We start from the raw sequence: 16784 nt of genomic DNA, 5'->3' as shown, positions 1-16784 counted from the left end.
CACCTCCAGGGGAGAATATTGTTATTATTTTCTTCTAACCAGGTCTTATTCAGCTCTGGCTACCATAACAAAATACCATAGACTGGTAAATAGCAGACATTTATTTCTCACAGTTGTGGAGGCCAGGAAGCCAAGATCAAGGTTCTGGAAGGTGGGTTTCATTCTGAGGCCTCTTCTCTTGGCATGTAGACAGCTGCCATTTCACTGTGTGCTCATATGACCTCCTAATGCACGAGGATGGGGTGCAGAGGAGGAGTACAGCAAGCTCTCTGGTGTCTCTTATAAGGGTATTAATCCCATCATGAGGGCCCTACCTTCATGACCTCATGCACCCTAACTACCTCCCAAAGATCCCATCTTCAAATACCATCCCATTAGAAGTTAGGACTTTAGCCTATAAATTTGAAGGGGGGGGAGGGGACAAAAACATTTGATCCATAATAATCCAGAACTGTGGCAGAGACAGACAAGTTTTTTCATCAGCTGCCTTTGTTAGCAGTTAGATTTTTTTTTTTTTTCTAGTTCTTCACTTTACTGGATTGGTATGAGCTCAGAGGGTTCCGGTTCTGTATTTAATTGAGGGCTGTGGGAGGGAGAGGTGTGTGTCAAGTTGAGTCCCACATCATTTGATGATCCTATCCTGTGACCATTATTCCTGGAGACTCTAGAATCATAGTATGACATATGTTCCCACGGGAGCCTTAGTTTCTATTTTTATCACTTGATTTTGACTTTATATTCTTCTTCTTTTACCTTTGGTCTTCCTTAATTTCTTACTGAGCTTATCAATATATTTCAAGACACATGGTTTTAAGTTTTGAAAATCATGGAAATAATGAAAATCAGTCTTCCAACTGAGAGGTGTTCTGAACATTTAGTTTTCCTACTGGAAGTACAAATTCTGATGGATACAATACAGTTTTGCCAGGTTCAGGATGAGAAGGCTGGAATGCCATGATCAAAGACACTGAGAACACGTATTCCTAGTAATGTTTGGAGATCTTGTGAAAGGACCACAGAGAGCAGGAATTGTAAGCCAAGAAGTGAGTTTCTCTTGAGGCAACGTGGGACTATTGGGTTTTGGCTGGAGAAATGGCATGATTTGTTGTGGAGATTTTAGAATACAGAGGATTAGAGCCAAGAGTTTAGCCTGGACATGTTAGGAAAATGTATGTGAGAGGAAAAGCAGCCGTATTTGGGAAGTGTCTTTGGAAATAAGGAGAGAATGCCCACAAGGGTTATTGTGGCAGTAGAGATGGAAATCCTCCCCACTCGCTTGATGTTAGGGGTGAAGACTTTTAAACAAATCTGAAAGAAGTGATGTTTCATGGGGGAGAGAAGATGGTGTGTTCCCTTTTGGAACTATTATCGCAACTCAATTTATCAGATCCTTTTCAGGTTTCTTGTTTCAGCTGCCAAGAAAGGAGGTTGGCCACATTTCTGAAACTGCAAAATTCTCTTTGAATATCTACGCAGGTTGTAAATTATGACATTTCAGTTGAGTGTGGCTTTTATCTGATTGAGCAAATATGGAATAAATCACCCATGCTTTTTATGTTTCCTTCATAAGTAGATCCCTTTTGAATGTAATTTCTATAACTGCAGACCTGAGACTATTTAAACTGATAAAAAGTATTGAATGGAAAAGTTATTTTAGGTTTGATTTAAAGGAGTTGGCTGGCATGTTTAGGAAAAAAGGCAGACCAGACTTGTTAAGACTAAGTACCTGAGTTCATACTTGGCTCTCACCTTGATGGTCCGGTTGGCAATTGAGGTCAACATGAGCACCTAGAGGGAACAGAGAGATGTACTGGAGTAAGTGGGGACAAAGATGGAGAGCAAAGTAGGAATGACAAGATGTTAACTAGCTCTGGATGGTTTTTATATGAATAATGTTATATTATTTTCTCTGTATATAAACTTTTCAAAAGCGAGCAAGCAAACGAATAACTTCAAAGATTAATAAAACATTTGCTTTGCTTTCCAGAAACCTACATCTAGAGGAGACTTCTTTATTTAAATAGCTGGAAGGCAGCAGGAGACTTACAGGCTTTGAAAAGGTGAATTCAGTGTGAACCTGTTTACTAAGCTGAGCAAAGGCTTCGTGGATTAGGGGTTATCCACCCAGACTGGAGATTCACCCACAGAAGACCAGTGTTTAACTCAGTCATAGTCTGAACACACTTCAGTTTTTTGTTTCCCCATTTTCATGGAATTGCCCTGCAAACTAAGACTTCTTTTTATGGAGAACTCATGTCTGAAACACATAGAAAATAAGAAAGGAGCCAGAATTACAGAAGCCATCCACTGATATTCATTTATTTGCTTCACTTTCTTGAAATATAAAAGACTGTATTTCTTAATTATAGTCATGGTTAAACAAATTGGATGAGGTCAAGCAAAAATAGTCTTTTTCTTTTTTCTTTTTTTATTTTATTATCCCTTTTCCAACCAGACAACAAAACTCCATTTAAAAAATCAAATAGAGGGGCGCCTGGGTGGCTCAGTCGGTTGAGCGTCCGACTTCAGCTCAGGTCATGATCTCACGGTTCGTGAGTTCAGGCACCCGTGTCGGGCTCTGTGCTGACAGCTCAGGGCCTGAAGTCTGCTTCGGATTCTGTGTCTCCCTCTCTCTCTGCTCCTCCCTTGCTCACACTCTGTCTCTCTCTCAAAAGTAAATAAAGATTTAAAAAAAAAAAAATCAAATGGCTCTCTGAAGCATACTGTTACATTAGTATACAAAATGATTGAACTGACTTCAGCTCCCTTCTAACCATCACTGCCCTTTCACACCTCCACGGCAGATCACAAAGGCAGGCACGCTTTCCCAGAGAATGGTGCTTAGCGGTCAGCCCCCGGCGCTGGTTCAAGCCAGCTACACAGCAGCCCTGCAAGTTTGCTTGGTTTACGTAACTGTGCTTCAGTTTCCTGATCTGGGCAACAAAGAGAGTAATACCTTTCTCCAGAATGCAGGAAGATGAAATGAAATTAAACGTGTTGATATGTGCAATGTACCTGGTACACGTAAATGCTCACCAGTGGTAGTTATTATTGATGTCATAACACCCCCGTATTGGCTATGGGACTCCTCTCTTTACCAGGCTCTCTCCCATTGGGCCAGGCACGTCCTTGGATTTTCAGCTCGGGGCGCACTTCCTGATAGTGGTGCTTAGTGAGTGCTTGTTGGATTAATGACTCGAATCTAGACCTAATTCAATTATGGTGAGTTGTGAACAACGTTCTGAAAATCTATCTTATTCCCAGGACAAAGGAATTTTGCGTGTGTGACACTGTGGAGTCTGTAAGTAACTTAAGTGCCGAACTGAACAGTCCTGCTGGGCTACTTGCAGACGCTTTATAGAGAGGACCAGAATTCAATAAAATTAAGTAGGATTTGAAGACCTGCATTTATTATCACTTCTAAAGCAGCATTGTTCGATATCATAGAGAAAAACACTCAACATCAGTTTCTCCTTTCATTACAGGATAAAACAACATACTTTACATTCAAATTTAATTTAAAATGAAAGAGCAATGAATTCAAGACCTCTGGATAAAAGCCAACCAAGAATTCTGCATGAGGCAGTGTTATTAATTTGTTGCCTACAATTAGGTCTAATATTTAAATTGTGCCTGAGGGAATAAGAAATGCCATTCAATGATGATTTCCCTACTCTTAGAAGAAGACAAAGATGGTTCATTTATTAAATTTCTTCAGGAAGTATAATCCTTAAATCATGACAAATAAATGTTAAAATAATGTACTTTATTTAAAACTGCCAAATTATTACAGTAAGTTATATACAAACACAAGTACTGGAAGTTTTAGGATATGAAAATAAGTTTAAAAAAATTTTTAGTGTTTATTTATTTTTGAGAGACAGAGAGAGACAGAGCGTGAGCAGGGGAAGGACGGAGAGAGAGACACACACACAGAATCGGAAGCAGGCTCCATGCTCTGAGCTGTCAGCACAGAGTCTGACGCGGGCCTCAAACTCACGAACCGCTAAATCATGACTTGAGCCGAAGTCGGACATTCAACCCACTGAGCCACCCACATGCCCTGAAAATAAGTTTTTAAAAGTTAGTTTTACTATACAGACATTTAAATTAGTTCCTTTTATGTGTAAGTTGTATTGGAGTAAATGAAAAATGAAGTTGTTTTTCTTTCCTCTAACTTGGGGTTGTGACATTTTATCATAAGGATCATCTGTTAGTAATTGAGTTCTGTCCTTCCATGGATGGAATTATTAGTCCTTTAAACTGTAAAAGAAAAAAAAAATCACACAACAACAACAACAACAACAACAAAAAGCAGACTAGCAACCATTACTTCAAAGGAGATTACAAAGTGAAAAACAATCCAGAGACAGAAAACGTTTGATGCAGAACCAAGGAAGGTCTCACTGTCTTTGTGGGGACCCTCCCAGCAGCAGCTGCCCCTAGTCACGGGTGAACCACATATACTCACATCTGCCATTGGGCTATGAAGTCTTGACAACAGGTTTGGGGTAGAAAATTCTTCTGGTTATTTTTTTTTTCTTTTTCTTTTTCTAAGAGCCTACAAACGCAGAAGATATAATTGAGTTTGCAGAGGATCAACATGTTGTTTTAGAAACCTAGTGCCTAATACATCCTAGTCAGTTATTTCTCTAAATAACAGATTTAATTTAAACAAAATAGATTATTTTGCATTGTGTAGGGAAATAAACATTTTTGAAGGTTCTTGGAGACTTTGTTTTATGTGATTAAGTATATAATAGCATAGCATATATCTACTTCATATGTAATACCGTAGATAGATTATGCATAGAAAATATGAAAACTAACATTTGATGTATACTTTGTATATACCATGCACTGTGAGGGGTTTCCCGATATCTTATGTAATTCTCAAGATCACCTTGTGAGGTAGGATGTAGATAATCTCTGTCTCACATATTCATTAACTTGTCAGGGACATTGAGCTCATAGGTGATGAAAACAAAATTTAAAAAATATATTATAAAATTAATATGTGTTCACTGTAAAAAATTCAAATACAGAAGGCCATGAAGTGAAAATCAAAAAGCTCTGACTTCTACCATTCAAATTCTACTTCCTGAAAGCCAAATTAATATTTTCTTGTATTTTTCTGAAATTTTTTAGAAAAACAATTTTAATGTTTGTTTATTTTTGAGAGAGAGAGAGAGAGAGAGAGAGCATGAGCAGGGGAGGGGCAGAAAGAGAGGGAGACACAGAATCTGAAGCAGGCTCCAGACTCTGAAACGTCTGCACAGAGCTTGATGGGGGACTTGAACTCACAAACTGTGAGATCTTAACCTGAGCCAAAGTCAGATGCTTAACTGACTGAGCCACCCAGGTACCCCTGAAATTTTCTATATGTATGCAATCATGTACCTTTATGTTTATGTTTACTTCTGTGTATATTTTCATCCGTCTTTCTTTATATTATATATGTATATAAGTATATATTTATATACTTATATACTTATACTTATATAAGTATACTTATATACTTATACTTATATAATATATATTTATATACTTTATATACTTATAAGTATATAATATATATTATATATGTATATAAGTATATATTTATATAGATATATGTGGTTTTTCTTGCTTTTATTTTTAGATCTCAGGATCATATATGAGACAATAGTGTCATCTATTTTGACACTTGCTTTTTACATTTAATGGTATGTCCTGGAAGTGTTCCACTACATTATGTACAGACCTATCCTATTCTTTTATGATTGTCTGGTAGGCCATTGTCTAAATTTAATGTAATTTAATAAAGAGCAACATTAAATTATTTTCAATTTTATGCCATTTACAAATTTTCTGTATTAGTCTGCTTGGGCTTCCATAACAACATACCATAGGCGAGATGGCTCAAACCACAGAAGTTTGTTCTCATAGTTCTGGAGGTGGAGAAGTCTAAGATCAAGGTCCGGCAAGGTAGGTTTTATTCTGAGGACTGGTATCTGGACTTAGTAGTTATGGCTGTCTTCTCCCTGTGTTAAAGGAACCGGCCCTTTACTTGGCATAAATGTTACAACTCTTCTCTTCTTGGTTTTGGTAACGTAATGTTTACTTATCTTTTTGCTCAGGTGCCTGCTGCTTCCAGTTCCTTCCTCTATTAACCTTTAATTCACTTCTCCAGGATAAGAGATGGGTCACGTAAAATAAAGTTGTACCGTCTATGCATTTTTTTGCACAGATCTATCTCCTCTGTCATTCTGTGATGAGCTATGTTCCCATGAGAAGTTCCCCGTTTCCTGCATTCTTATCCTGTGTAAAACATGTTGATCTACGCGTGTTTCTCTGCTCTGCATAGGATTGGAAGAAATCCATATATACTCATACCTCTGATATACATATTGCTGCATTGAAAGTCATGTGTTGAAGTAATAAAATTAGTTCAGAGAACTTTATTTCCTGCAGTGTGAAACAATAAAATCACATCTACTTTCTATGAACTTTCCATTCCATGAATTGCCGTGAAATGCAGATTAACCTGAAAAACAATTCAATTTATCATTTAAAAACAGCTCATACTTATAAAGACGTAAGCAAGAGCATACCAAAAAATAATTAGCAAGATTTAGTCTTGATGTTGTATTTCCATTACAACAATCACCGCAAATAATAAAGGCCTTGAAAAAGTCTGCTCCATGTAATGAATTGTCAACAAGTTAGCAGAACAGCGCGTTGCTACTCCAAATAAGAAGAAAAACTCTTATGTAGGCACTAATTACATTCGATAAAAAAGTACGAAGTTGTACAGAACTGAGTATCGTTTTCAACTGCTTGATACAAATGATTATGTGCTAGACACATTTTCTCCTTTACTTTTTATAGTGGATTAAAAGTTGATTCGTGTTTTTATTTCGTAAATAAGAAAACTGAGTTTCGGTAAAGTTAAGCAATCTGTCTTAGATCACACAGCTAGTAAGTGCCAGATGTTGAATTCCAAACCAAGTCTTTGGCCTCATGCTACCACACGGTACTGCCTCCTGAAAGAAGCTTAGAGAAACAAGGCAAATGTCTGCCAAAGTAATCAGAGAAGGCATCCAGGGGAAACAAAACCTGGGCTTTCAAGAGCGAGTAGGAGGACATATTGGGTGAAGAAAACACGGAACGAAACCATGGAGGTAAGAACAACATGGTGTGTAAAAGGAACGGATCCCTGTGACTGGGAATTCATGCGCAGGGCACCGTGTAGGTAACGTGCAGCAAACCACATAGGATCCTGAATGTCAGAAAAAGAAGTGTGGACTTGATCGCTATAGAAAGGGTGGTGTGGAGCCACTGAATATTATCGGTCAGATGTCCAAGATGAAAAGTGATTTGGGAAGATTGGTTGGGATATGGGGTGTTGTCTAGAAAGCTACCCCCTAAGCATCCAAGAAGATTAGTTGGTGGCTATTGGTGGAACCCAGGTGGGGTGTATAGAAGTGTGGACTGGGATGAATGCCGTGCCTAGAGTGTAACATGAGAAACATTTTGAAGATGAGAAATATAAATTAGGATGAGTCATACTGCTTTGGCATGCTCTAAGTATTCCGTGTTCTCATGAAAAAATGTGGTTTCCAAACACATTACAGAACACAACTAGTTATTTGGGGAACTTCGTTTTGTGTTTTTCAGAAATCTGAATTAACAAAGTTTCTGACTTAATCCAGGTTTGGGTAGTCATCTCAGTTTTCATGGACTAAAGAGGGGAAAGAAACCAAAGATGACTGAAGAAAACAACTGTCATTGATAATTACTATCAGCACCGAACTTCTTTTTGTTTCAGCTGAACGTCACTTGGGTTTATTTCAAGGAAATCCCTTTGTCCAGAGATTTATGATGTTTCAAGAGCTACAGCTCCTTTTGAGCTTTGCCCTTAATATTGTTTGGGCCTCAGCCTCAGGCTATTTTCCCTTACGGTAGAAAAATGACAGCCCAAACTCCTGAAATAGCACTTTCTCTCTTACTTTGGGAGGACAGCTCTTCTGCCAGCCACCACTTGAAAGTCGCTGTGATTTGACCAATTTAAGTTCAAGATTGGGACCGCATAGATGGGTTTGGGCCACTTAAGGGAAGTGGGAATCATTGTTAGTCAAAGAGTGTGGCTAAGCCAATTCAGGATCCTGGTAGTTCTTCTGGGGGAACTGACGCTGGAAGGCAACCAAAAATTATCATTCTCTGGTCTTAACTTCTCTACCTTTCTAGAATATAAACTGTATGATTGTCAGACCCATGTTTGTTTACTTCTTGGCATCGGATAAAGAGCCAAATAGGTGGGGTATTTTTTCTTTAGTTAATTAGTTGAGTGAATAAATGAATGAATGAATGAAGAATGAATGAATGGAATGGAAGACATCTCTTTGAGATGAAAAGATTTTCAGAGCAAAATAGTAAGGGAAATGTGTATTCAAAACTGTGCATAAATACACACGAGAAGTGTCAGTGTAGGGGCGCCTGGGTGGCTCAGTCGTGTGAGCATCTAACTCTTGATTTCTGCTCAGGTCATGACTCCAGGGTCATGAGATCAAGCCCTGTGTCTGGCTCAATGCTGAGCATGTGGCCTGCTTAAGATTCTCTCTCTCGGGGTGCCTGGGTGGCTCAGTCAGTTAATTGTTCAACTCTTGATTTCAGCTCAGGTCATGATCTCATGGTTCTTTGGATCGAGCCCACATCGGGCTCTGTGTTCACAGTGTGGTTTCTGCTTGGGATTCTCTCTCTCTCCCTGTCTCTCTGCTCTCCTTTGTTCATGCTTTCTCTCTCTCTCTCTCTCTCTCTCTCTCTCTCTCAAAATAAATGAACTTAAAAAAAAATTCTCTCTGTCTCTCTGCCCCTCTCCCCAGCTTGTGTGCTTGCTCCCTCTCTCTCAAAAAAAAAAAAAAAAATTAAAATTAAAAAATGAAGTGTCAGTGTAGCTATGTTTCTTTTAGAGGAAGGGGGGAGGTCATATTTCAGAAAAACTTCTCTGTAAAGAACATACTATTATACAAATTAAATCCTAAATAAATTGACATGGCACACATAAATATATATTTCATATGATTATGTATTTTGCAATACAGCATGTGACCATGGCTATATTTTTTTTGCCTGAATATTTGTAACATAAAAGTCTTAAAGTTAGATTTTGAAACACTGGACTTTGTGAATAAATTACCAGTATAGACGTTATTTATTTGGGTGCAATGTTAAAATCGTATTTAAAACCCAGAGTCCAACTTTTAATAAATATAGTCACATCATTCTTTGAACACCTACAAGGTGTCTGTTGCTTCTGATGTGCCAGCTATTTGATTCTCAAGTAATTTTATAAGTAAACCTTATTGTCACTGATTTACTGATAAGGAAACTGAGACAGAGAGAAGTTGAGCAACTAGGAAAAAGAGATGGAAAAATCACATAACTATCCATTCTTTTTTTTTGTGGTAGAGATAATTAAGACCTAGTCTTTTAGCATGTTTGATGATCATATCATGATGATCATATTACAGTATATAAATGTTTCTTTTTTTAAGGAGTTTATATTAAAACAATTTTTTTTAAATTTTTTTTTAATGTTTTTTATTTATTTTTGAGACCGAGAGAGACAGAGCATGAACGGGGGAGGGGCAGAGAGAGAGGGAGACACAGAATCGGAAGCAGGCTCCAGGCTCTGAGCTGTCGGCACAGAGCCCGATGTGAGGCTTGAACCCACAAACCGCAAGATCATGACCTGAGCGGAAGTCGGACACTTAACCAACTGAGCCACCCTGGTGTCCCTGCAGTATATAAATGTTTCAAGTCAACATGTTGTCCACCTGAAAATGTACACAATGTTACATGTCAAATAGACTTCAATGTAAATAAATAAGAAAATAAATAAATAGAAAATAATGGGGCAAGATTTAAACCCCCCAGATTAGATTCAAACCCCAAAACATGTGGTCCAATAAAATGCTCTTCCATTATGCTACTTGTTTTCTATTGGGTTCTCAGCTGCAGTCCTTTGAGAGAAGGATGTGTGTACAAATGACTAAGGAAGTGCCAGGAGAAAACACGAGGTGGGAGAGTAAGACTGAGGAAGAGAAAGCCAAGCAAGGGTGTTATTGCACTGTACTTCCAGCTGTAACTTAATCCCATTGTCTTAGTCCACTCGGGGTGCTCTAACAGAGTACCATAGACTGGGCGGCTTATAAACAGCAGAAATTTATTTCTCACAACTCTGGAGTACAAGATCAGGATACCAGAAGATTTGGTGTCTGGTGAGATCCACTTCATAGACAGCCGTCTTCTCACTGTTCTTACATGGTGAAAGGGGCAAGGGAACTCCACGGGGTCTCTTTTGTAAAGACACTCATCCCATGCATGAGAAATCAGCCATCATGACTTAATTGTCCTCCAAAGGCCCCACCTTCCAATACCCTCACCTTTGGAGTTAGACTATCCATACGTGAATTTGAAGGAAACACAAATATTCAGTCCATAGCACCCATGGAAAACATTCATTTTGTTTAGAGTTGTCCATTTCACTTTCTTCAGACTAATGTACATTTTGGGGCATTTTTTGCTCCTTGCAAAGTGAGCCCAAGATCGGGCCTTTGAGGAAAGTTACAGGTGCAAGTGATTGGAAGTAAGGCCCCCAGAAAAAGTTAAAGAAACCCAAAGTGACCTTGGTGGAGCACTGACACTGTCTCATTCACTCCCCTGCCATTCAAGATGGGAGTCAGTAAGACCTTGGATTGCGAGTAAGTTGTTCTGTGAGTGTTCTGCAAGATGAGCAAACATTTCTAATACATTTTAACTTGATAAACGAATGATGTCTTGGTATATGAGTAGTACGTGATGCCGAATGTCACATGATCACAGCTGAACCAATGCTTCTTGTCTCTCTGTCTCTGCCTCTGTCTGTCTCTTTATCTCGCTGTGGGATTGTGGGCAGTTTTCTCCCGTGCTTGGATGCTCCATCTCAGGCTGAGGTGTTTGGCAGAAATCAGTGATTTTTCAGAACATTGGAAGGTGCCCACAACTGGCACTAGTGAATTTTTTGTCACTTCAAAGCACCTATGGACAGTTCTTTGCTTTTCCATACAAGAGTCAGCTTAGGAATGCTTTGCTTCATTCTGGATCAGGCTGCCTGCAGATACAGATCCTTTGCTGCCTTACTGCCAGTTACATTAAATACAGTATATGTTAAGCACTTGTTAATGCTGTACCGTGCTCAACACCTGTGTGAATGTATGCAATGGCCCCCATGCAGAAAAAGATTCCATTGAGCCTATGGGTAGCAGTGATTCCATTAGTGGTAGTGAAAGTCATCCTACACAATAACCCTCCTCTCTCTTGTTTCCCTCACACCAGCCATGAAGGTTTTCAAGGGTAAATGCAGGTTAATTTGTTTATTTTTCTTTATATTTTGTATTTTCTTTATTATTTTGTATTATATTCAGTATTGTAATTATTTTTATATGAAAATTTTTGGGTTGGGGAAGGAATCCTCTGAGTTTCCATTATTTCTTATAGGGAAATTTGCTTTGATATATAAGTGCTTTGGATTACAAGCATGTTTCCGGAATAAATTATGCTCACAAACCAAGGTTTTCCTGTATATCAGCATGCTGGTTTAGGGGCACCAATTCCTGATCCAAGTCACCAGTGGTGAGATCTGGGCTCTGACAGTTGGATAAATTTTTAAACTTACATGTGCGTTATTGTCTGCATTTATAAAATAGGTGATAATTCTATTACCTAAACTCATGAGCTTGTTTTGAGAATTAGATGAAGGCATATATATATATATATGTATATATATAAACGCATATATATATATATGCATGTATATATATATGTATATATATAAACGCATATATATATATATATATATATGCAAGTGCCCTTGAAAGAGTTAAAGAAGTTTTATTATATATAGTTAAATATATGTGTATCTTACTTTTGTTTTTACATTTGGAGGGTAAAAAAAAAACGTGGGTGGGAAGGGCAGAATGTCCTTCTTGACTTGTCCAAGTATACTAGCTTGGTGTAAGAAAAATAGATTATTAGAGCTCTTCAGAGCTCCAATACATATATAAATACAAACACACACACACACACACACACACACACACACACACACATATATATAATGATGGAAAAAAAGCCCGTGTGCTATGACCTGCTGACCTGCTCACAGTCATGTCACACAGCTATTTAGTGACACAGCCAAGAAGGGAACTTAGTCTCCTGACCATCAGATCTTTCACTATGCCTTGCGGGTCATATTGGTATTAATGTAACATTTCTTAGAGGAGCTAGGTGACCTCTAGTTTACTGAATATCTCCGTTAACTGAACATTAATATTTGTTAATGTAAGGCTAAAAGCAACCTTAGAATTCATGAATAATCTATTAAAAATTCAAAGAAAAATATACATATTAAGAATGCTATTACAAACTTTCTTAAAAGTAATTTTAAAATATTTTATATTTCTGTATTTTTACATTCTTGAGGTGTTTGGCAAAAAGAACCTCATCAATTTGGTGTGCCTGGGTGGCTCAGTCGGTTAAGGGTCTGACTTCAGTTCAGGTCATGATCTCACAGTTCATGGGTTCAAGCCTCATGTCAGGCTCTGTGCTGACAGCTCAGAGCCTGGAACCTGCTTCCGATTCTCTCTCTCTCTCTCTCTCTCTCTCTCTCTCTCTCTCTCTCTCTCTCCCTGCTTCTCCACTTGCTCTCTGTGTCTCTGTCTCTCAAAAATAAAAAACAAACATTAAAAAAAAGAACCTAATTAATTCACATTCAGAAGTTGATGACTGTAAATCATAATATTTTTAACTCTCAAGGGTACTTGCATATTCATCAAGTAAAACAGCTTTAATAGTGCTTCAGCCGCACACATACTAAAATTGGAACGGTACAGAGAAGATTGGCATGGCCTCTGTACAAGGATGACCCACAAATTTGTGAAGCGTTCCATATTTTTAAACAATTTACTTTGGGCATAGAGGATTAGTAGGAATGTAATTCATAAATCTGTGGCCCGTTCTGGTATTTTCTTGTGACATTTAAAGAAACACAGAAATTATAATAAAGTCCTGGCTAATCAAAACTCACATGGTTCCATACCAAATGCCTCTTCTTGAATAACACATTTTGCATCCAATGTAAAGAATCGACAGATTTCCAGTGTTAATACAATACCACCAACAAAGCTGCCAATATCAAATTTTGATAATGTATTTTCTTTAGAATTAATAGTTGCTGTGATTAGAAGAAAACAAAAAAAGTATGCTTTGGTGATTTTAAAAAACATCATACTAAGCTAAAACTTTGAATTTCTACATAAGAATGCTGAATGGGGGAAGAGGAAGTCTCGTTGTAGAAGGTTGCTCTCCAGCCTGCTTTGTGTCTAGTGACTGCTGGGTTCTAGTTGATCTAACACATCTCCCAATCACCCCCATCCCCAGAACTGCAACGCCAGCATCTGAAGCTGTTTGTGATGCTGAACTTAGATTGCCTACCACAACCTCAGAGGCAGTATGATTTGGGGATTTTTTTTTCCCCCTTATTGGTCCTCTTAAGAGTTAGTGCCTTCTTTTGGGATGAGCACTGGGTGTTGTATGGAAACCAATTTGACAATAAATTTCATATATTGAAAAAAAAAAAAAGAGTTAGTGCCTTAACAATAGGTCTGCACAACACAGGTCTAATCTTGCAACTAGATCTAATCTGAATAAATGGTTCTAACTGAAATTTCTCCTTTTGAATAAATTGGAAATTGAAACTGTTTTGGTTTTATCGCATCAAGAGACCTTGAGAAATTAGTTGATTTAAAATACAAATTGTAGTAATAAAACTGTGGATTAGAAACATATGAAAATACACAAGGGGCGCCTAAGTGGCTCGGTCGGTTGAGCATCCAGCTTTGGCTCAGGTCATGATTCCAGAGTTTGTGAGTTCAAGTCCCGTGTCAGGCTCTGTGCTGACAGCTCAGAGTCTGGTGCCTGCTCTGGGTTGTGTCTTCCTCTCTCTGCCCCTCTCCTGCTCTCTCTCTCTCTCTCTCTTTCTGTCTCTCTGAAAAATAAATGAACATTTAAACAAATTTTAAAAATACACTGAAAATACCATAAAGTCTGCTGTTATCACGAATGTAATAACTAGTTTTTAAGTGGAACTGAACTTTAAATAAGTTCAAAAGAAAATGTTGAGGTTCTGAATTTGTAGTTTCACAGGCATTATGTTTTTTAAAAATGCAGAAAATGAAGAGTGCTGATACTCTGTTACTACACTGTATCTAATACCATTGGAAAATATCTTTATGGCACATATGAATGAAAACCAAAGCTAACCATTTGGTTTAGAACTCATGTAGACTGAATGCTGCCTAATTCTGTTGTCTAATGAGGGGCCCAGGAGGGAAAGGTGTGGCACATTTCAAATCATATCCAAGTACGATTCCCTGGTAGGACAAGTCACTTATTCACACTCATTAGCAGGCCTGATGAAGTTGGAAACTCATTTTCCACAGGGACAAGGATACTAGGATCTATACCATTAATTTATTTAATATGACATCATTTCTATTTTTTCAGAATGCAACAAAGACATAAATGTGGCATTTAACAACTATTTTCAGCATAGGAAACAGGTCAGTTTTGATACATCTTTGTTACTGCTGAAGTAACAGATGTCACTGAACTGTTGTGGGTTGTGGTCATTGTCGATGGCATCTGGGGTATGTTTTTTGTGAAACTGAGGTGGTGAAAGTTACATTTGTTGAGAACCCTGGTGTTGTCATTTTAGATATTGCTGTAGGTGTCAAGATGGTGACCGTCCCAGTCTTTGAGACTGAAGAAAATAGAATTGTTGACTGTTTCACAGTGCTGGTGGAAGACTCATTTGTATAGCTGGAAATCACAAAGTCATAAAGCTGCATGAATATGAAGAAACAGGGACTCATGGGTTTTGGCCCACATCATGATCTCATGGTTCCTGAGTTTGAGCCCCATATCAGCAGGTCGGGTTTTGCTTTGAACTCTGACCTTTTTCAGAGTGGATTACCTGTGAGACAATGATATCATTTTCTTGCTCAGTTTGGTTGTCTCCTCTCAAGCTGGATATATTGTCATGCTAAAAGAGCCCTCCCCATTAGGGATGAGGATAAGGAAAGAGGGACAGGTAGATACCATCTACTATCCTATCCTACCATAATCCCATGAGCATATACTAGCATGATTTTGTAATTGTCTGTCTACACTGCTAGTTTGGGCTGAAATGTTTTCATAGGCAGCATTGCATTATGAACCAGATGCCCTTTGGATAACCTCTGTCAGAGATGGTTTCCTGGCTTTTACATGGACAGCAACCTGTGCCTGGGGTGTGTATGGAAAGCAGGGTGCCAAGAACAAGAATGGGCAGGAAGAAAAGTGATGGAGATTTACCAGATTTCCAGCTCATTACAGATTTCACCCATCACCTCTCTCCTTTTGTTTTAATTTTTAATTTATTGAATTGCAAGTTGTTTTTGGAGAGCTATGCTCTACTCATGTTTCAACAAGCAACATCTTAAATGGGTAGACTTGGAGGAATAAGTGTAGGAAAATTGCTTATAAGAGCTCTAATAACCTCCTGTTTTTCTCACACCTGTTTTTCTCTCGTACTTGGACAAGTCAAGAAGGGCATTCCACCCTTCCCGCCCACTTATTTTTACCCTCCCAATGTAAAAACTAAAGTAAGGTTCACATATACTTAGCTACAGATAATAAAACTTCTTTAACTCTCTCAAGTGCACTTGCATATTTATCAAGTCAAATAGCCTTATGACTATGTAAGTACATGGAATTATACAACATCAATCATGTAAGGGGAAACAATGTATATTTGTAATAATTTTTTGTCACAAACAAATGCAGGGATACTCATGACCTAGGTAAAAATGTACAAATCTGTGAATCGTTAGTTTATGATTATAACAATTGAGAGCAGACGATGTATTAGCTTCCTGGGGATGCTATGATAAGTGACCACAAGCCATGCAGCTTGAAACAGCAGAAATTTATTTTCTCACAGTTCTGGAGGCCAGAAGTCCAAAATCAAGGCATTGGCAGGGCCATGGTCCATCCAAAGTCTCTAGGAGAAAATCCTTCCTTGGCTTTTCCAGCTTCTGATGGTCTCTGGTTTTCCCTGACTTGTGGCAGCTTGAGTCCAACCTCTGTGTCCATCTTTACATGGCCATCTCCTCTCTGTGTGTGTCTGAGTCTGAATCTCCTTCTCTTTTCTGTATAAAGACACTAGTCATTGGATTCAGACCCATCCTAAGACAGAGTAACTTCATCTTAACTAATTACATTTGCAAAGACCCTCCTTCCAAAAAAGGTCACATTCCAAGGTTCCAGTTGGGCATGAATTTTGGAGGGATACTATTCAACCCAGCACAAGGGAAGTAAGTAAAAAATCTATTTCTTGGGGCGCCTGGATGGCTCAGTTAGTTAAGCATCCAACTCTTGATTTTGGCTCAAGTCATGATCTCACAGTTTGTGAGTTTGAGCCCTGTGTTGGTCTCTGCACTGTCAATGCAGAGCCTGCTTGGGATTCTCTCTCTCTCTGCCCCTCCCCTGCTCTCTCTCTCAAACTAAATAAACAATTAAAAACATACATATTTCTTAATTTTAAGTTTATTTATTTAGTTTGAGAGAGAGAGTGAGAGCAAACATATGCGCGTGCAAGTGAGGGAGGGACAGGAAGAGAGAGAATCCCAAGCAGGCTCCACACTGTCAATGCAGAACCCGAC

At 38.4% G+C, this 16784-nt stretch overlaps 1 protein-coding gene and 1 non-coding gene across 2 annotated transcripts in view; both read left to right on the top strand.

Annotated features, from left to right (window-relative positions):
- The window catches only part of MOXD1 (monooxygenase DBH like 1), a 91835-nt gene that overhangs the window by 46290 nt on the left and 28761 nt on the right, over positions 1 to 16784 (top strand). The gene's annotated exons all lie outside the window — the stretch shown is intronic.
- On the top strand, positions 12875 to 12977 carry LOC125939266 (U6 spliceosomal RNA). Its single transcript, XR_007463006.1, has one exon. It is a non-coding gene; the product is annotated as a U6 spliceosomal RNA (small nuclear RNA).

This window comes from Panthera uncia, assembly GCF_023721935.1.
Source record: "Panthera uncia isolate 11264 chromosome B2 unlocalized genomic scaffold, Puncia_PCG_1.0 HiC_scaffold_24, whole genome shotgun sequence".
NCBI classification, from domain to species: Eukaryota; Metazoa; Chordata; class Mammalia; order Carnivora; family Felidae; genus Panthera; species Panthera uncia.
This window is presented reverse-complemented; position numbering and strand designations above follow the sequence as displayed.